Raw genomic sequence first — 21963 nt, forward strand, 5'->3', positions numbered from 1 at the left:
CTTAATGTAATTGTGAAAATGAGTTTATTAGCAAGTAACAGTGATGTAATTGTGTTAAACTTTTATGTTTACAGCAGATGTATGTTGCAGACTCAAGGGAAAAGGCAGAGGAGAGGAATAAATTGAGGAGAAATGACAAGAAAAGAATGTTTATAAGAAACTGTGGCCCCTCGAGCTGATATTTAAAGAATGAAAACAGAGCAGTCGGATATTTCTAGTCTGCTCCATGCAAACCTCCACAGCTGACCATACGTGGGAGCAGAAATGCTGACTAAGCTCGCCACCGCATCGGACAGCGGGAGCTCTGTGTGAGGTAAAGACGCCCAAAAAAAAAAAAAAAAGTCAGTTCAAACAGTTAATTCCACCTTTAATACAAACAAAGTGGGGAAAAAATCAAAATAATTCACCTGTGGTTAGTGCACTTGATTTCAGTGTTGAAGGTTCCCGGTTCAAATCCCACCCCTCCTGCATGTCACCATGTAATATCTAGTTGTGTCAGGAAGGGAATCCGGTGTAAAACTTGTGCCAATTCAACATGCAGATCCATGTCGGGCTTGCTGTGGTGATCCCAAGTGCAAAAAGGGAGAAGCTGAAGGGGCTTACTTTTACAATAGTTGTCATTTGTTTATTGTTCTATCCTGTAATTATAGTGCCTTATTTAGGTGTTTTGTTTTCTATGTACAGTGGCTTGCAAAAGTATTCGGCTCCTCGATATTTCATGCTTTTTAATTTGTTTATGGCATTTCAAATACAAAAACTAAATCAGGCTTCTCAATATAAAAATTTCTAAAATGATCTTCCTTAGACTCAAACTGAAAGTAAATCTCTACAACTTGATATAAATGAATTAAAACTATAAAAGCCAAGATGATGGGTTGCATAAGTAATCAGTCCCTTTGATATAATACCTGTAAATAATTAATTTGATTGCCAGTTTTCTTCAGACAAGTCAGGGGATGGATACATGAACATTTCCAAGTCACTGAAAATGTCTGGAACTTTATTTATATCAGTTATAAATAAATACAACCAATATGCCGCTCTATGGTAAATATGTGTTGAGTAGACAGTTCTCAAAAACTGAGTGACTGTGCAAGAAGGAGAAGAGTGAGGAAAGCCACCAAGACACACAGACAACCCAGAAGAAGTTACAGACTTCTGTGGCTGTGATTGGAGAAATTGTGCACAGTGCATGTTTGTATTTTGTATCCACAGTTATACTGCTTCAGGATGATGTAGTACAGAGGAGGGTTTTCTTTCACCAAAACATTAAATCTAGGCTTGCATCTCAGATGTACCTTCTGGAAAATTGTCGCTGAACTTTCAGGTCTTGTCCATGATATCACAGAACCACTTTGAGTCCTGGATGGCAACCACCCAAACAGACAACTGGTCCACACCCATCTTCCAAAAATAAACTTCTATCTGCCACAGTCAGCCACTGAGGTCCTGAACACTCAGGCACTAATGCAATGGATTATGTAAAGAGAAATGCCTCACATGGGAAAAACGTCAAAACGTCAAAATTGACACACCATCACAATGCAAGTGATTCATTTAAGTTTCCCTAAGGAGCCACTGTTTGATACAAAGCCAGTCCAGAGGTACCCAAGGATCCTACGATCCAAAGATGTTACGTTTTTATATCCCAGTCAATGTGGAATTGAGCGCACATGCACATGCACCAAACTCCTCCCTCTCCACACCCTATTAAAATAGGCCCTGGGACATGGGGATTCCCCTCCTTGCGTGGAATGATCACAGTAAAACAAATTTGAGTGTGAGCTACAGATGAAGTGTAGTAAATGAAGTAAATGAAGTGGAGATACGCAGGGATATTTTATTTGGTATCCTGTCAACAGGAATATACAGGAAGCGGAAGCAGCACACACACACACACACACACACACACACTGAAGTTAAAACAAATGATGTGCAGCTGATAGTGTGTGACATCACAACTATACTCATGCATTTATGGACAAATACTGAACACAGGGAGACAATAGGGGGCTTGTTAAGAAACTCTTGCTTCACCATCAAGAAACACAAACAAAAATAATAATAATAACAACAAAAAAACATATTTAAATGTGCACATGACCAAATGTGCCCATGCTCATTTCATTCGGAACAATTACGGAAATAAACAATTTACTCATTGCGCACGTGCCACACAGAGGCTAAGGCAGGGGTGGGCAATCATGTGCCATGAAGGGCCGAGGCACTGCAGGTTTTCCTTGCGACCAATCCCCTCAGCAGGTGGGTTGCTGATGATGAGCTTCTACCTTGAAAATAAACACCTGGTCGTCAATGAAATTACCTGCTGAAACACCTGAACATTAATGAAATCACCTTCTGAGGTGATTGGTTGCAAGGAAAACCTGCAGTGTCTCAGCCCTCGTTGCCCACCCCTGGGCTAAGAGAAGGGGTTAGGGTTAGAAATGGTAAAATAAAAACCACGTCACTCATTTTGTGGCAGGAGCATGAAAAAAAAAAAGGCGTGAGACTGGGCTGCCCCAACCACGCTGTTAGTCAGGATGGATGAGTCCTACACTGAACCAGGCCACCGAGTCACTGTCTTAGTTAGATGCATTTGTGCATCACATATTTGAACACTTGTTATGGTTTGGACGCGGATTGAGGAGCGATCCAGCGTCTGACTGAACCCAGCGTCAAATAACCAGAAGCAGTTCCAAAAGAAACGAGTTTTATTTTTTTTCCCCTAGTGCTGTACATGAAATACTAAACAAAACTGGTGAGGTGAAGAGGCGGCGCGCTTTCTCAGCGTCTCAATAGATCGGAGCCCGAACGTTTTGGACTCAGGAATTCCGCCGACACCCCCCCAGGTGGCTTTTCCCAGGACTGTACTCTGTGAAGGAGGAACAGAGGTGAGGTTATTCAACACTGTTACCACGAAATATTATTTAGAGGCACACTTATCAGCTACACGTTCAGGTCTGCTTTCGGATTTAGTTCAAAAGGGCTGCTGCTCACAGCTAGTGGAGGATAATCAATCCGCGCGCCACTGCCGTGAGGAGCAAGCCAGACAATTTTCACCAATATTTAATTATAGCTGCGCAAAAACGCCAAATTACAATTACAGATAAGCCTTGCAGAATAATCACCTCTGACGTGTGCTGACCGCGTTTGCCTCTCACCCTCATCCTCCTTCACAGGCGCAATGTCAGAATCTGGAACGGCCCTCAGCGTCCCCAAACGATCGTCGTATTCTCCGGCAATTCAGCCCTGATCACTGCTGGCTTAAATGCAGCTCTTCATTTCTTCATTGGCACCAGCTGAGAGTCCTTAGATCTGCACGTGAATGCCACAGGTGTCGTAGATCGTCCTGATAGAGAGCCACATGTGAGTGCAACAGCTGCAGCAGATCACCGTAACAGAGGTGAGAGACTCTTCTGCAGCACACTCTCCCCAGAGATCAGCCCCAAACCAGGTGGGAGGAAAATAAACACAAAAACAGCAAAACAATGCCCAGCCAAACCCCCCAACACACAACAACACTGACGGAATGAAAATGTTTCCTATTAACAAAAACAAATTCATCACGTGATGGCTTGAATGTGTGCAGTCAAGAGCTGTGATTACATTTGGGAAACCGGCTCTCGCTGCAAATTGCCCTTTAATTTTGGAATGTGATGTACCTGTATGACATTTGGATGATTGCGTTCCACACAGCTGGCATGGCATGGCTCGGCTCATGGTTGCCTGGCACACTCCTGACAAATCAGCCAGCTCCCACTGGAATACCCCTGTTACCAGGAAGCCCAGCGTGGGCAACACCGGGGTGGACTCACACAACCCCTGGCTCCTCACCGTGCTGCGCTCTGGGCCGGCCACAGTTCTGTGCGCAAACTCCAGTATCAGTGGCCTTAGTAAATCAAAATCAGTTTATGAGCCAATTATTGTCATGTGAAAGCAAATCCTCATGTTCCCTAAATACACGCACATCAGACTGTGCCGTTTGCAAGGACCTCTGATGCTAACGCAGCCGCTGTTAGTGCCATTTTGCGGATCATTTTGCACATGCTTTTATATCATCCATATAACTGCAAACATGTGGGTGTGTTAATCATTCATGTTCATCACTGTGTCGCTGATGTGCACGTCACTCTGATGACTTCTTGTTTTCACACAAATAACGGTTCCCAGCATCACCTCCATGTGTTGGAGATGGCACAATAGCTGTAGAAATGTGTGTATGCCAGCTTTAAGGGCTAAATTACGCATTACACATTTCCACGGTCATTTCACTTTTGATACATCTGAACGTTATTGTGGAGACGGACGTATACCACGTTTTTGTGTGTACGTATGCTTTGTACATGAGGCCCCTGATCCTTTGTGTTTGGAGTTTGCTCTGTCTTCCTTCCACTTCCTTCATGCATGTTTGGAGAACTGGAAATTTCAATCTGACTGTAGTTAACAGTGTGTTTGCCTATACGCGGCCATGCGACAGATTGGTCCTGGCCTGTCCAGGGTGTACCCCGCCTCGTACCCAATGACTGCTGGGAAAGGTTTCTGGTTCCCTTAATTACAATAAGCAGGTGTAGGAAGTGAATGATCCCTAAGAATGATTTCTGCATCTGGGAACCGTACACTTAAGTAAAATTTCCTTAAATTCTTGGTAACAATTTGCACACAGAAATGCTAAACAAATGTAAATTTATTCCCTTGTTTTCATTTGCAAACGTTACTCCGATATCACTATTAAATTACACTTCAAAACAGTGTCAGATGTAATAATAGTGCAGAATCGAATTTTGCACAATTGTTGTTGGTCTACTTAAATCAAAAAATAAATTTGTTGGACACATCAATTTTCAACATGGTGGCCATTTTTTCAAGCTGGCGCGCGGAAATATGTATTTGCACAATCTTGCTTTATTTCTATGTTGTACCATGTAAAAATAAAATTACCTAATGATGCAAAACCTCACAGACCACCAGGCTGAAGCAGAGACTCCCTTTGGAACAGTGTGTGGGCGTGGCTTCTAGTGTCATAAAGGACACACACACACACACACACACACACACACACACACACACACACACACACACACACACACACACACACACACAGGCACCGTTTCTTACCCCCCCCCCCCCAAGACCAGCTGTTTGAAGTTCAACACACAAACACACTTTCAAGTTTCCACTTGTACAAACTGCGCACACAATTAAACAAATACAACATCGAGACACACAACTGAACGTCTCTCTGCTGTCCCTGAAGACATGAGATTATTCATTAATAAGAGTGATGCTGAAAAACTAATTCATGCATTTATTTCCTCTAGGCTGGACTATTGTAATTCATTATTATCAGGTTGTCCTAAAAGTTCCCTAAAAAGCCTTCAGTTAATTCAAAATGCTGCAGCTAGAGTACTGACGGGGACTAGAAGGAGAGAGCATATCTCACCCATATTGGCCTCTCTTCATTGGCTTCCTGTTAATTCTAGAATAGAATTTAAAATTCTTCTTCTTACTTATAAGGTTTTGAATAATCAGGTCCCATCTTATCTTAGGGACCTCGTAGTACCATATCACCCCAATAGAGCGCTTCGCTCTCAGACTGCAGGCTTACTTGTAGTTCCTAGGGTTTGTAAGAGTAGAATGGGAGGCAGAGCCTTCAGCTTTCAGGCTCCTCTCCTGTGGAACCAGCTCCCAATTCAGATCAGGGAGACAGACACCCTCTCTACTTTTAAGATTAGGCTTAAAACTTTCCTTTTTGCTAAAGCTTATAGTTAGGGCTGGATCAGGTGACCCTGAACCATCCCTTAGTTATGCTGCTATAGACGTAGACTGCTGGGGGGTTCCCATGATGCACTGTTTCTTTCTCTTTTTGCTCTGTATGCACTCTGCATTTAATCATTAGTGATCGATCTCTGCTCCCCTCCACAGCATGTCTTTTTCCTGGTTCTCTCCCTCAGCCCCAACCAGTCCCAGCAGAAGACTGCCCCTCCCTGAGCCTGGTTCTGCTGGAGGTTTCTTCCTGTTAAAAGGGAGTTTTTCCTTCCCACTGTAGCCAAGTGCTTGCTCACAGGGGGTCGTTTTGACCGTTGGGGTTTTACATAATTATTGTATGGCCTTGCCTTACAATATAAAGCGCCTTGGGGCAACTGTTTGTTGTGATTTGGCGCTATATAAAAAAATTGATTGATTAATAATAAATGAAGAGCAGCAGGCAGATCTACTAAGAATCTTAGTCACACACAACACACATACACACATTATATAGAATGACACAGATGCACAACACATCTAATTTCATAAAAAAAATAAAAAATCACCTACAGTTGTGTCGGTTTTCAGATTAGGCAGAACTTGTTGGGAAGGTGTCGTGACACGGACCCACAACAGGGGGAACCGGTCCACTATCATGAGGATGGTGGTGTTGCCCTGGGACGGCGGGAGGCCCGTGACAAAGTCCAGGCCGATGTGGGACCAGGGGCAGTGAGGCACCGGTAGGGGCTGGAGGAGTCCTGAAGTCCTCTTATGGTCAGTTTTGCCCCTGGCACAGGTGGTACAGGCCTGGACGTAGTCCCGGACGTCGGCCTCCATAGACGCCCACCAGAAGCGCTGCTGGAACACTGCCATGGTTCTGCGCACCCCGGGATGACAGGAGAGCTTGGAACCATGACAGAAGTCCAAAACCGCAGCTCTGGCCTCTGGTGGGACGTACAGTTTGTTCTTCAGGCCGGTCCCCGGGTCTGGGTTCCGTGTCAGGGCCTCCTGGACGGTCTTCTCCACGTCCCAGGTGAGAGTGGCCACGACAGTGGACTCGGGGATGATGGTCTCTGTGGGGTCTGACAACTTGGCCTTGGCCTCCTCTTCATGCACCCGGGACAGAGCATCCGATCGTTGGTTCTTGGTCCCGGGGCGGTATGTAATCTGGAAGTCAAAGCGCCCGAAGAACAGTGACCAGTGGGCTTGCCTGGGGTTCAACCGCTTTGCGGTCCGGATGTACTCCAGGTTCCGATGGTCCGTGAAAACCGCGAAGGGCACCGTCGCTCCCTCCAACAGGTGTCTCCACTCTTCAAGAGCCTCCTTCACCGCCAGGAGTTCCCGATTGCCAACGTCATAATTCCTCTCAGCCGGGGTCAACCTGCGGGAAAAATAGGCACAAGGGTGGAGGACCTTATCGGACTCCCCACTCTGGGACAGCACGGCTCCTATCCCTGAGTCAGAGGCATCCACTTCAACTATAAACTGGCGATTGGGATCGGGCTGCACCAGAACTGGTGCAGTCGAGAACCGGCGTTTCAACTCCCTAAACGCGGCTTCGCACCGATCCGACCAGGTGAAGGGGACCTTAGTGGAGGTCAGGGCTGTCAGGGGGCTAACTACCTGACTGTAGCCCTTAATGAACCTCCTGTAAAAATTTGCAAAGCCGAGGAACTGTTGCAGCTTCCTACGGCTTGTTGGGTGGGGCCAATCTCTCACCGCTGCAACCTTGGCCGGATCAGGGGCGATGGAGTTGGAGGAGATGATGAACCCCAGGAAGGACAAAGAAGTGCGGTGGAACTCGCACTTCTCGCCCTTCACAAACAGCCGGTTCTCCAACAACCGCTGTAGGACCTGACGTACATGCTTGACATGGGTCTCAGGATCCGGAGAAAAGACGAGTATATCGTCTAGATATACGAAGACAAACCGATGCAGGAAGTCCCGCAAGACATCATTAACCAACGCTTGGAACGTCGCGGGCGCATTGGTGAGGCCAAACGGCATGACCAGGTACTCAAAGTGACCTAACGGGGTGTTAAATGCCGTCTTCCACTCGTCTCCCTCCCGGATCCGAACCAGGTGATAAGCATTCCTAAGATCCAATTTCGTAAAAATTTGGGCTCCATGCAAGGGCGTAAACACTGAATCCAACAGAGGTAACGGGTATCAGTTGTGAACCGTGATCTCGGTCAGCCCTCTGTAATCAATGCATGGACGGAGTCCGCCGTCCTTCTTGCCCACAAAAAAGAAACCAGCACCCATCGGGGAGGTGGAGTTCCAGATCAACCCGGCAGCTAACGAGTCCCGGATGTAGGTCTTCATTGATTCGCGTTCCGGACGTGAGAGGTTGTACAGCCTGCTGGACGGGTACTCAGCGCCCGGTATCAAATCAATGGCACAATCGTACGGACGGTGTGGGGGCAGCGTGAGCGCCAGATCCTTGCTGAAGACGTCAGCATGGTCATGGTACTCGGCTGGCACCGCCGCCAGATTGGGGGGGGACTAAAGCCTCCTCCTTAGCTGTCACACTGGGTGGAACCGAGGATCCTAAACACTCCCGGTGGCAGGTTTCGCTCCACTGAACCACAACCCCAGACGGCCAATCAATCCGGGGATTGTGTTTTAACACCCATGGAAAACCCCAAATCACTCGGGAGGTAGAAGGTGTTACATAAAACACAATCTCCTCCCTGTGATTCCCAGATACAACCAAAGTCACGGGCTGTGTCTGGTGTGTGATTAGTGGAAGAAGGGTGCCATCTAGTGCCCCCACCGACAATGGCGATGGTAAGGCCACTAGAGGGAGCCCAACCTCCTTTGCCCATCTGCTGTCCAGCAGATTCCCCTCCGACCCCGTGTCCACCAGTGCTGGGGCGTGAAGGGTTAGATCCCCACTCAGGATCGTGACTGGGATACGTGCAGATTTACGGGGTTTCCCCACGTGGGTATTGTGACCCACCCTTAGCCCAGTCTCTAAGGACGAGTGCTGCTGTTTTGACCGTTTGGGGCATTCTCTCTGTGTGTGCTCGGTTGAGCTGCAGAGAAAACACTCTCCACGGATCAGCCTCCTTTGTCTCTGATTTGATTGCTTTTTGGCCCTGCTCGTCTCCATAGCAACGTCAGCAGGGGGAGCTGTCATCACGTGGAGAGCCCTGGCTGTGGAGCGTGGGGAAGTCGGCTCCCTTTCGGACCCGGGAGGAAGAGGGACGGCTTGTGCCTGACCACGCCCTTCGTCTCGCTCCCGTCGGTGTTCTGTTAATCGGTTGTCTAACCATATAACCAGCCCGTCTAAATCCCGTGGCTCATCCTTCGCCACCAGGTGCTCCTTAAGGACCAGAGACAGTCCGTTTACAAAGGCGGCGCAGAGCGCAACAGCATTCCAGCTGGCTCGCGCTGCCGCGATGCGGAAGTCGACTACATACTTCGCTGCGCTTCGACACCCCTGTCTTATCGACAGCAGCACGCTTGAAGCGGTCTCGCCTCTATGAGGGTGGTTGAACACCTGTCGGAACTCCCTCACAAACTCAGTGTAAATCGTTAGGAGCCGTGAATTCTGCTCCCAGAGCGCCGTAGCCCAGGCGCGTGCCTCTCCTCGAAGCAAATTTATAACGTAAGCCACCCGGCTAGCGTCTGACGCGTACATGACGGGACGCTGTGAAAAGACGAGCGAGCACTGCATCAAGAAGTCCACGCACGTCTCCACACAGCCTCCGTACGGCTCCGGAGGGCTTATGTATGCTTCAGGGGAAGGTGGGGGGGTTCGTTGAATGACCAGTGGAATGTCTGTCTCTGGCATTCGGTCAGCAGGAGGAGGTGCTGCAGCAGCGCCCTGAGCGTGAGCTTCCACCTGGGCGGTGAGAGCCTCCATCCTTCAATTGAGAACAATGCTCTGCTCGGTAACTACGTCCAACCGAGCAGTAAAGGCGGTTAAGATGTGCTGCAGCTCACCTAACACGCCTCCTGCTGGCGCCTGTGCACCTCCCTCTTCCATTGGCTGTTCAAGCGATGGTTGACGCCCCTCGGGATCCATGACGCTGGCCGAGAAATCCTGTTGGGAAGGTGTCGTGACACGGACCCACAACAGGGGGCGTTAATGAACGGACAATGGATAAGCCAAAAAGTAACAATTTAATGTTGTGAAGTGCACAACGAAGTACAGACAATAACAATATTGCGGAATGTCAATCATACACAAGGTGGCGTGTGGCAGGCTCGAAGATAGAAGACGTCTGGTGATAGAAGAGCCGGAACCCACACAGCTTCCACCACCAACGGATCTGAAGAACACCGGAGCCGCCAAGCCCTGCGCCCCAGGTGGCCACTGTCTTCAGCAGTCAGACCCGGTACTGCTGGCAGAGAACAGAAACAGTTTTGATGAGTGTGAGTTCGCACACTCAGTAATCCCACAGTCTGTGTTCTTTTGGGAGGGAGCACCTCCACCTCCAGTCACACACTCGTGCAGCTCCTGTCTAACCACTTATCTGGTTGGGGTGTGAAGCGAAGCCGTCGCTGATCACACCAAACGCCAATCCCACAGATAAGGCAACACCCACAGGAAAACGGCTGCAAAGAAGTTCAGACTATTAGTCAGCGTTAAGTGTAGCAGAGAAATTTACCTGTATGGTAGCTGATTTCTCGGCGGGGAGGTGGAGTTGCAGTCCAGCTTTTATGGAGGTTGACGTAGACGAGTGACAGCTGGTGGTGATGATGTGACAGCTGTCACTCCACTGGTTTCGGCGCCCTCTCGTGCTTGAAGCCCGTACTCCAAGCAGGGCGCCATCTGGTGGTGGTGGGTCAGCAGTACCTCCTCTTCAGTGGCCCACACAACAGAACTAGGGCTTCAACTAATGATTGCTTTAATTGCTCATTAATCTATTACTTTCTTGATTAACTGAATACCATATATATTGGTCTGAAGACATTTTCCCCCTATTGTGTATAAATATCTTCCATAGCATGCTTATATTACTCAGACGCGGTAAAGTGTGTGTAGTTATCTGCAATTCATGTTCATACATTTGAAAAACCGGATTAATGTTCCACAAAACACTTAAACTACACACAGATAAACTGATGTCTCCTCCAGAGCACCAGGGTTTAAAGATCTGTATGAAGGCAGTGATGATGGTTCAGTCCTGACAGATGCCTAACTGCAGTAATTATGGGTGTATCACACTGATCTCTGTACCAAGAATGGTGCTTACAAGGATTGATCTCTGTACCAAGAATGGTGCTTACAAGGATTACATTTAATAGGATCCAGCACCAGTTATTTGCTACTCAGCAACAGAACAGTCTGGCTTCACACACTAGAAGATAACTAATGCCCGGCCACATCTTACCTCTGTGAATACTTACTGAAGGCACATATATCAGCAGAGCTTCTTTGTAGCCTGTGTTGATTTTCACAAACGTTTAATTCGGTAGAACTCACTGCAGGATAAGGAATCAAAGTATTTCCCCAGACCTTGTCTTCCAAAACAAGACTGTGATGATGAATCCGACTGAAACGACGCAACACTTCAGATTAAAACTTTATATTTACTCAGTGTGAACGCAGTGCAGTGTCTTTTTAAAATACAAGAAACACACTGCTTGACTTTAAATACGCAATAAGTCTATTTCAGGTGGTTTCAGGCTTTATTTTAATTAGTGTCCCATTTTGATAAGTTCTAGCTTTTGCTGTCTGCTACAGTATGCGCCATTGTTGCCTTCCCCGTTTTTGTGGGAGCGTTACAGCGCTACATATAGGTCTGGCATATACAGTGTTTTCAGTGTCCACCGCTGATATGGAACGTTATTAAGTGGTTCGGGAACAATATTTTTTTGTTTTAACTGGTTTGGGAACGCCAATTTTTGAGTGTAACCCAAAACCAGAAACGTTAAAATACTGTTTCTGTTCAGAACGAACAAGTTGGGAATAAAAATTCTGGTTGAAAGCCCTGGCTCTCTGACCTGACCTGGTAAATGGTTGGAGAGATAAAATTTTATTTCTGTGATAGTGTGGTTGTCGCAACACTCCCTAACACTGACTGGTGCGATGTCCCTGCTTAATATGATGATAGACGGAGCCATCCCATGTTGTAACTAGTTACCTAGTCTAGCCCAGCTGTAGTTATTGAAGCTAACTTGCAAGGAGATGTCAAGTTCACAATGTGATAACACCAAAACAAACAACACGTCAGGCTGCGATTCACGCTGTTTAGAAGTAAAAAAAAAAAAGAAGTTAAAGATAAGTTCTAGATTAATAACTGTCAATACATGAAGTAGTGTCACCATGCCAGGTTAGTAAAGTTGTGTAAAATGGTAAAAATACTACATTTTAATTGAATATACTTGAATAACATTATTAAACTCATTGTACATTTTTAAAATGTTAATTCCATCCCAAACCTCTGTGCCTTTATACAGTAAATGATGCCTTTCAGACAGAAACCTTGTCTTAATCTTGATAAACTGGCACACTAATGTCAACATTGTTAAAATCTCAGAAAAGGTTTTCAAACCTTTTCTGTTCATTTGTTTGTTGTGACAGTGACTCAAAAAATATATTTAAATTTATTTTCATTTATATAGCGCCAAATCACAACAGAGTTGCCTCAAAGCGCTTCACACAGGTAAGGTCTAACCTTGCCAATCCCCAGAGCAACAGTGGTAAGGAAAAACTCCCTCTAAGGAAGAAACCTCAAGCAGACCAGACTCAAAGGGGTGACCCTCTGCTTGGGCCATGCTACAAACATAAATTACAGAACAATTCACAGACAAATATACAAGAAATGCTATTGGCGCACAGGACAGGAGGATCGCCAACAAAACCTATAATATATATTACATATATAATATATATTATAGGTTTTGCAGTGACAAAATGAGTTGGATCTGATGTTACATAAGACTGTTTTTGCACTCTATTGAGTACCACTATACTTGTTTGAGTTGTTCATGCAGTTTTGAGTGGAAATTAATTTGGGATGGGTTTAATGTACAGCTTGCTCTGCTCTCCTTTCTTTTCATTGCACCCACAAGAATAAGCTTCACGTGAATTCCATCACACTTTTCAAAATCCTGATGACAACAAACACTGAGTTGTTATTTGTCACAGTCTAAAATGGCTGCTGACATCCATATATATGTGTGTGCGTACATGTAATGACGTGTGTGCAGATTGATGTAGTCCCATTCCCTTGTTTGGACAAGTTTGTTTGTGAGTTGTTGATGCTACGTGACCAAGGCACAGGGTTCTGAGGTCATCCGATCTCCGTCTGTTGGAGGTCCCCAGAGCAAACCTGAAACACTGGGGTGACCGGGCTTTCTCAGTCTCTGGGCCCAGCCTTTGGAACAAGCTCCCCCGTGATCTATGCATCATCACTGATCTGGGTCTTTTTAAAACTAAAGACTTCTCTTTTTAAAATGGGTTTTAAAACTTAGTAGTGATGTGACATTTTATTCTGGTTTTACGTACAGACTTATTCAGTATCCTTTGATTTTACTCGTATTTTGCCATTGTTTATTGTCCTTATGTTGTCTGCTTTTAGTTATACTGGAAAGCACTTTGGTCGCCCTTTGGGAGGTATAAAAGGCTATATCAATAAAAGTCGAATGACTGATTAATTGATTGACGGGACAACATGTCCCATTTAATCTTTGGGTTAGAGTGAAGATTTAGACATGGTAGAGTTAAAAAAAATGTTGGTTTCATGGCCTCTAATCTAACGCAGGTCAGTGCAGTTTATCCTGAAATAAAAAAGCACATTCTATGTGTGTGTGTGTGTGCTGATGCTTGATGTAAGTGAGAAGAATGGAACTGACAGCTGCTGTATCCTGCCTGAGCTGAAGCGATACAAATTGAGATTCTAGACTGTGTGTGTGTGTGTGTTTAGGACACGCAGGCATGCATACCTGCACGCAATGCCCCACACACTTGTGAGGCACTGCATCTGTCACAACAGTACAGCAATTTAAAAATCTAGATCAAACAGACAAGACAAATAACACACAGAAGATAAGAATAGCCATTAAACACACACACACACACACACACACACACACACACACACACACACACACACACACACACACACACACACACACACACACACACACACACACACACACACACACACAAGTTGTGTGTGTTACAGGAGGTTCATGGATGAATCAAGCAGAGATAAACTGGAAAAAACAGCAGAAGTCATGCAAGCATCATTCTGAGGATTCTAAAACAACAGAAAGGGACAGACCACTGGACACGCTCACTATGCTGAGCACTGTGATTAAACACCACATTCAGTGCATAGGTGTGTCAGAAGATGTGCCATTACACAAAACATCAACAGAACTGATGTCAACAAATACAAAGTACCTCCAGGCTGCAGGACATCCATGTGAGCTCAAACTCTATGAATCCGTAACCCCTTTTCCAAAAAGCCATTATCAAGTCAGGTCAGGTTTGGAAGCATGAACCAATGCCACAACGCATAAGTGACCTGGGTACTGGTTTAGCAATCACCAGAATGCAGAAGCGCCAAAAAATGAAGTTCTTCAAATGACCACTTGTGATAAAAGCAAATCAATCCCATAGACCCCCATGTTAAAATGTCCAACTTTACATGAAAAATAAATATGGCAGGAAGCCAGCTGCTAGCAGGCTGCTAGCACCTTTCTGAGCATTTTAATACAAGTCTGAATTTCAACAGATCTTCTGTGCAGCCTGTGTTGATTTTTGCAAAGCGTTTGATTCAGTTGATCAGATTGATCTCCGGGACATCCTGAGAATTTGTGTGATCCGCAAGATGTTGCTGGACATCATAGCCAGCATGTACACTGATACTGTGAGTGTCTTATGTAACGGAAGCAGAGACGGAGTTTTCCAAAATGAAAACTGGTATTCTTCAGGGATGCGTTCTTTTCCCTGGTCTGTTCAATGCTTGCATGGCTGGCTGTTGGGTTTGGGTGATGGAAGCATTCATTGGTGTCTTTGTGGCTTCCCTCACTAGTTTCCCTTCAGCATGTTCACTCAATTGTTGAGAACTGCCAACCTGACACAGATTTATCATACAGCACCGTACTGTTTGCATTTATTAACAACTGATATAAATAAAATCCAAGACATATTCAGTAATTTGGAAATGTTTGTGTAACCTCTGACTTGTCTCAACAAAACTGGCTATAAAAGTAATGAAATAATCCTCATACTTATTGAGAATAAATTATCTCTGTCCCAAATTAAAAAGGAATAGTTTGCACCGTGTATCGTGCTTAGTTATCACGTTATGGGGTAACATATGTCACATGTTATCGAATCCAATGGATGTTAACATTGTTTGACCTTTACTTTGGAGACCAAACATTCAACGCAGTCAAAGGTATTCTATGTATTAATCCTATTAGCTCAACCAATAATTTGCACCTTTTTTAATACCAAAATTAGAGCAACTTTAACTTTTGACCCCTGAACCAAATGAAGCTGACCTTTGTCACCCTTCTTCCTTTTTTATCTCATAACTCCAGAACATTCAGTCATAGATAGTCCAAACTATACCTTTTTAGAATATTTATGATCACACAATGTGGTAGAGTTTTCAATATGATTGGAGCATCTTTTAATTTACCCCTACCTGTCTGCCTATTGAAAATTCAAGTGGCCATTCGCTTCTGTCAAAAGAGTAATGTCTAAGGAGTATTTGTGACAAATTTGGTGCTTCTATCACCATTTGTAGGATTGTTTCATTTATCTGCTGCACTATATGTGTTGAATATAAAGATATATTTTGTAACTTGAGCTTGAAATATCATGCTTTTTTTGTTGCTGTATTCAGGTTGTCTGTGAGCAGCAATGTGGTTTCATACTGAGAAAGAGCACTACATGTTGTGTGGGCCGCTGAAGAGGAGGTACTGCTGGCCCACCACCACCAGAGGGCGCCCTGCTCGGAGTGCGGGCTCCAAGCACAAGAGGGCGCCAGACCCAGAGGAGGTGACAGCTGTCACTCATTACTCCAGCTGTCACTCATCTACACCACCATATAAGCCGGACTGCAACTCCACCTCCCCGCCGAGAAATCGACTACCAGTACTAAGGTAATTCTTCTCTGCTGTTGTTAGTGTATCTAAACTGTGATCTGTGTGCAGCCGCGTACCTGTGAAGTCTGTGGAAGACTGGATTGGCGGATAGTGAGAGGACGACGGTCTTCGTCTCTCACTCCATCCAGAAGGAAGACAAACAGGAGCTGCACAAGTGATAACGTATCTGGAGGTGGAGGTGCTCCCTCCTAACGGTGTCTGGACTGTTAATCACTGAGTGTGCGGACTCACACTCACACATCATCTTTCTGTTTTCTGCCAGCAGTACCAGGGTCGACAGCCGAAGACAGAGGCCACCTGGGGACTCGGGACTTGGCGGCTCCGGTGTTCTTCAGGCCGTTGGTGGTGGAAGCCGTGTGGGACGCGGCTTCTCTCTCGTCGGGCGTCTTCTATCTTCGAGCCTGCCCACACGTCACCTGGTGTTTATTGACTGTGAACATTAAGACACGTTTCGTTGTGTAATATCACAACATTAAATTGTTACCTTTTGGCTTACTCATTGTCCGTTCATTTGCGCCCCCTGTTGTGGGTCCGTGCTACGACACCTTCACAACACTACAGATGCAATGTTTGCTCTGAGAATACTGATGGAGAAGTATAGAGAAGGCCAGAAGGAGTTACATTGTGTTTGTGGATTTTGAGAAAGCCTTATGACAGGGTGCCAAGAGAAGTGGTATTGTATGAGGAAGTCTGGAGTGGCAGAGAATTATATGAGGGCAGTGCAGAACATTTACAAAGACAGTGTGACAGCAGAGAGATGTGTAATAGGAATGACAGACTCATTCAAGGTGGAGGTGAGATTACACCAAGGATCAGCTCTGAGTCCTTTCTTGTTGGCAATGGTGATGGACAGGTTTACAGATGAGATCAACAGGAGTCTCCATGGACTAAGATGTTTGCAGATGACATTGTGATCTGAAGTGAGAGTAGAGAACAGGCTGAGCCTAGCCTGGAGAGGTGGAGATATGCTCTGGAGAGAAGGGGAATGAAAGTCAGTAGGAGCAAGACTGAGTACATGTGTGTGAATGAGAGGGAGCCCAGTGGAATAGTGCAATCACAAGCAAGGTTGGGTAGGATTACTTTGAAAGAATACATGTGGATTACATGTATGTATGTACATACATTTGGATTACTTGTAATCTGATTACATTTCAAAGTAATCCTACCCAACCTTGGTCACAAGTAGAAGTGCTAAAAGTAGATGAGTTTAAATACTTGAGGTCAACTGTCCAATGTAATTGAGAGTGTGGCAGAGAGCGCAGGCAGGGTGGAGTGGGTGGAGAAAGGTGGTAGGAGTGATTTGTGACCGAAGAATATCTGCAAGAGTGAAGGGGAAAGTCTACAAGACAGTAGTGAGACCAGCAATGTTGAACAGCTTAGAGGTGGTCATGCTAACAAAAAGACAGGAGACAGAGCTGGAGGAGACAGAGCTGAATATGTTGTGATTCTCTTTGGGAGTGACAAGAATGGACACGAATAGGAATGACCATGCCAGAGGTACAACTCAGGTGGGATGGTTTGGGGACTAAATCAGAGAGGTGAGACTGAGATGGTTTGGAAATGTGCAGAGGAGGGGGGCTATATAGGGAGAAGGCTGCTGAGGATGGAGCCACCAGGCAGGAGGAGAAGAGGGAGACCAAAGAGGAGGTGTGCTGAGGGAGGACAAGCAGGTGGTTGGTGTGACAGAGGAAGATACAGAGGACAGGGTGAGATGGAAACGCTTGATCTGCTGTGGCACCTTCTAACGGGAGCAGCCGAAAGAAGAGCATTCAGGTTGTGTTTATTATTATGAACATGAATAGTAAGACAGAAAACATACATAAAGTGCAGTATGTATGTGCATCAGATAAATGTATGTACAGCTTTCCTCTTTCAGACAGTTACTTTAATTAATAAGTAATTAGTTATTAATTACATATTAATTACTTTAAAACAATTAAGTACTTTAATACATAGAATAAGTGTTGCCACAATTACTTCAGTTACATTCAGCCGCTGCTGACAATTTGTCGGCAGCGGCTGAATGTAACTAATAAAGTAACTAGTAATCTAACTCAGATACCTTTTAAAATTGAGTACTCAGTAAAGCAACTGTTACTTTATCAACGAGTAATCAGATTACTCCGTAATCAGATTACTACATAATCAGATAAAAAGTAATCAGATTACTTTTTCAAAGTAACTGTGGCAACAGTGACAAAAAATTAAATGGTGGTGATATGAGTTGCACTTAACCCTCCCATGACATTTTATTTTGCACCTGGGACAGTAAATGTAAGACAGGTGACCCCCTATTCTTTACTAATATCAAATTAAGGAATTTGATGAGTGTAACAACCAATGAAAAAGGCCGCTTTCATGTAAAAGGACCCACCCCCCCTTCCCCTGCAAAAAAATTCTTGATACAGCCCTGCTTTTACATCAAGGCTCTAATTAACATCCTTTCAGTGCACAATGCTGCACTGAGGAGCCCCGCGGGCCCCGACAGACACACACAAAGCAAAACCAGACAAATAAAACCAACGAACTGACGTCACACTGGAGATGACATCACGTTAACACCCAAACCTCGACATTTGACGTGGTGCTTTAATCATTTAAATCTACTCCCCCCCCATCCCCCGCCCCGTTATTGAAAATGCAACACGCACGGATTCGCGTGCATGCACGACAACCCCTCATTAAAATGACACAGAAACACGGAACGAGCTTCGCGTGCGCGTCATATGGAAAACGCGTCCCTATCTCACGCGCGCGCGCGCCTGTCTTCACGTCTCGTCAGTATTTCGCTGCTGCACGCACGCGCGGCTCCGCCTGTGAATTTTACAAATCGACTGCCACATAATGACTTTATGTGAATTTAATTTCATTCATTCACAACATATATGGCTAAATACAACCAAAAATGTAATTCATCTCGTTCCAAGACATTTTACAACAAATTAATCAATATCAATTATATATTACTTCTACGTTTCTCAAAGACTGTGTTTCAAAAACAAACCATTTAATATATATATGTTTAGTCATTTCTGCTCCTTACGTTGATGTGCTCGAGTCTCTCTGTTGTCCAGCGCGAGCGGAGTGCGCGAGGACAGCTGTCACAGCGCGAGCCGCAGATGCTTCTTCGCCGGCAGCGGCCAATCAGATTTAGTTTTAGACTTGAGAAGCGTGCGAACCAACCAATCGGAGACGGTTTTGTGACGCACAGATGCTCCCGTTTTCTCTGTAGCGAGGGGCGTGTCCCTTGCCTCGTCGAGCGTACGTTGCGTTCACACGCTTTTGGAAATATGAGTATTAATGACGATCACAACGATGACAATGGAATTTTAACTGATAAATACAAGTGGAAGGACACTCAGGAAACGCGTATCAGCACTTCAAGACCACGTTCCCTTTTAAACAAGCTTTAATCACTGTGAGCATTCGTCTTTTTTTGAGCATTGATCCATTTACCCATTACGTTTTGCGCTGTTTTTCTTCTTCAGAGGTTTATTTTTGTTATGGACTCACAGCGCCCTCTGTTGCCGTCATCATGAACTACTGCTAAATTGGTGGTTGTCCCTTGGAGTTGTTTTTTGATCATTTAACTCATTTTTTGATGCTGGCTGGACTCGCAGCGCCCTCTACTGTACCTGTAGACCCCTGTTGAAAGATCGATCAGTAGGCCCCAAATATCTGCCAAGCTGAATTTATTCTTTGCTTCTTTTTTTTGTTTACAGTAGAATTAGATGCACCAGGCAATTTTTTGTCATACCAGTGAGAACAGTGACGTTTCCCCCTAAACAAAGTTTTCAACAAGTAAAAATAAATAATTTTTGCAAATTGTTGTTATACCTATAAATATGATCAAAATCAAAAACAATGCCATTGATGTGGACCAATTGAAAACTGTAGAAAAGTAAAAACTCTTATCAGTACCCAAATAACTTCACAAATCCAGTTTTATCTGCTATAACGAAAAATAGAGGATGAACTTAAATACAATTCACACAGGGTGGTCTCAGTGGACAATGTTGAAGTTTTTTTTAATCACCAACTGCTGCATCTTTACACCCATCATTCCCAGCTTGAAGATATATTTCTGTTCCATCGATAAACACTCTTCTGCCAACAAATTATGCTGCCTTCCCCTCCTCAAAAGCTTTTTTTAATGATCGGCCCCAGCTTCAGCTGAGATTCTCTGTCCTCCGTGACGTGCAGTCCGTTCCTCTGATTAAAATCCGTTATCCCTCCTTATTGTTTTCTGGGATACCGTGGAAGCTTGGCAAAGTGGTGACACATCCGACTAACTTGTACTTCAATACAATTGTTTGTACTGATGATCTTGGAATCTGCAGTTGTTTAGAAATGGCTCCAAGAGACCTTCCCAACTTGTTTAAATCTACAATTCTACTTCTTAGATTTTCACTAAGGTCTTTGGACTTTCCCATTGTCCTGATTAGGGGTTGGTCCAGTGAGTGCTCTCAAACACATCTTTTTTATGCTGGCAAACAGAAACTAAGAGATGCTGTCAATCATGATCACTAATGAGGAGTTAATAGGCATCAGTCTTGTCAAGTTAAAAGACACTGTAGAACCTTCAACACCATTTACTAAAAGATTTAAGTGAATGTACAGTAGTGTTCAGAATAATAGTAGTGCTATGTGACTAAAAAAATTAATCCAGGTTTTGAGTATATTTCTTATTGTTACATGGGAAACAAGGTACCAGTAGATTCAGTAGATTCTCACAAATCCAACAAGACCAAGCATTCATGATATGCACACTCTTAAGGCTATGAAACTGGGCTATTAGTAAAAAAAAGTAGAAAAGGGGGTGTTCACAATAATAGTAGTGTGGCATTCAGTCAGTCAGTTTGTCAATTTTGTGGAACAAACAGGTGTGAATCAGGTGTCCCCTATTTAAAGATGAAGCCAGCACCTGTTGAACATGCTTTTCTCTTTGAAAGCCTGAAGAAAATGGGACGTTCAAGACATTGTTCAGAAGAACAGCGTAGTTTGATTAAAAAGTTGATCGGAGAGGGGAAAACCTATACGCAGGTGCAAAAAATTATAGGCTGTTCATCTACAATGATCTCCAATGCTTTAAAATGGACAACAAAAAAAAGAGACACGTGGAAGAAAACGGAAAACAACCATCAAAATGGATAGAAGAATAACCAGAGTGGCAAAGGCTCACCCATTGATCAGCTCCAGGATGATCAAAGACAGTCTGGATTAGGAGACGCCTGTGTGAAGCTAATTTATTTGCAAGAATCCCCCGCAAAGTCCCTCTGTTAAATAAAAGACATGCAGAAGAGGTTACAATTTGCCAAAGAACACATCAACTGTCCTAAAGAGAAATGGAGGAATATTTTGTGGACTGATGAGAGTAAAATTGTTTTTACTTTGCATACAGTACACTGTATGTGTACTTTTGAGCCTGTATGTACAATTTTGACCCTGTGTGGGTGAGAGAAGATCCCAAATAAATTCAGACTTGTGCATCCAACTTGTATTTTTTAAGTCATTAATGATGTACGCTATACAATCATTCCACCCCGGCAAAACAACAGGTCAAAGACATCATTAAAACCCAAAATTACCATGACATTCATGCCCATGATGAGTGTATGTAAATTTCTAATCACAACTGTAACATCCTACATGTTGTGTACAAGTTGGAAATCAATAATTTTGAGTCTGTATTTCCGACATCCAGTGCAATCTTGCCTGAGGTTCCAACTTGGAATTCCAACTTTATTGGCCATTTTATTGCACTTTTCCGAGTCGGAGCTTGTCTTCTGAGTTCAGAGGACTGCAGCACTCCCACCTCTTGAAGACATATGAGTACCCCCTCATCAGCTGGAGTAAATTTCTCTCCATACACACTGACAAGGAATTTGAAAGCTAAGTCACAAGAAACATTTCTTTTATTCACGATTCATTTCTTACATTGCTTCAAGTACAAAGTTAAAATACATTTTTAATTAGTTCATATTCATACAAGAGTAAAATAATAGTGCCTTTCATTACTACGACAAACTTAAATACAGTCATTGTAAAGACAAACTTGATTTATAGTCCTAACAATATATTTTTCTTATTTTCAGATAAAATTTTAGCACCTTTTTGAAACATCACCAGTGCCTC

General features: G+C 44.3%; 1 protein-coding gene across 1 annotated transcript in view; it reads right to left on the minus strand.

Annotated features, from left to right (window-relative positions):
• Positions 1-18987, minus strand: part of LOC117502672 (dihydropyrimidinase-related protein 5-like) — a 57992-nt gene extending 39005 nt beyond the window's left edge. The window contains exon 1 of the mRNA XM_034161747.1: positions 18873-18987. The gene's annotated coding sequence lies outside the window, so the exon portion shown is untranslated. The remainder of the gene's footprint in view (positions 1-18872) is intronic.
• Positions 18988-21963: the final 2976 nt, after the last annotated feature.

The sequence above is a fragment of the Thalassophryne amazonica genome, chromosome 21 (assembly GCF_902500255.1).
Source record: "Thalassophryne amazonica chromosome 21, fThaAma1.1, whole genome shotgun sequence".
Classification (NCBI taxonomy): Eukaryota; Metazoa; Chordata; class Actinopteri; order Batrachoidiformes; family Batrachoididae; genus Thalassophryne; species Thalassophryne amazonica.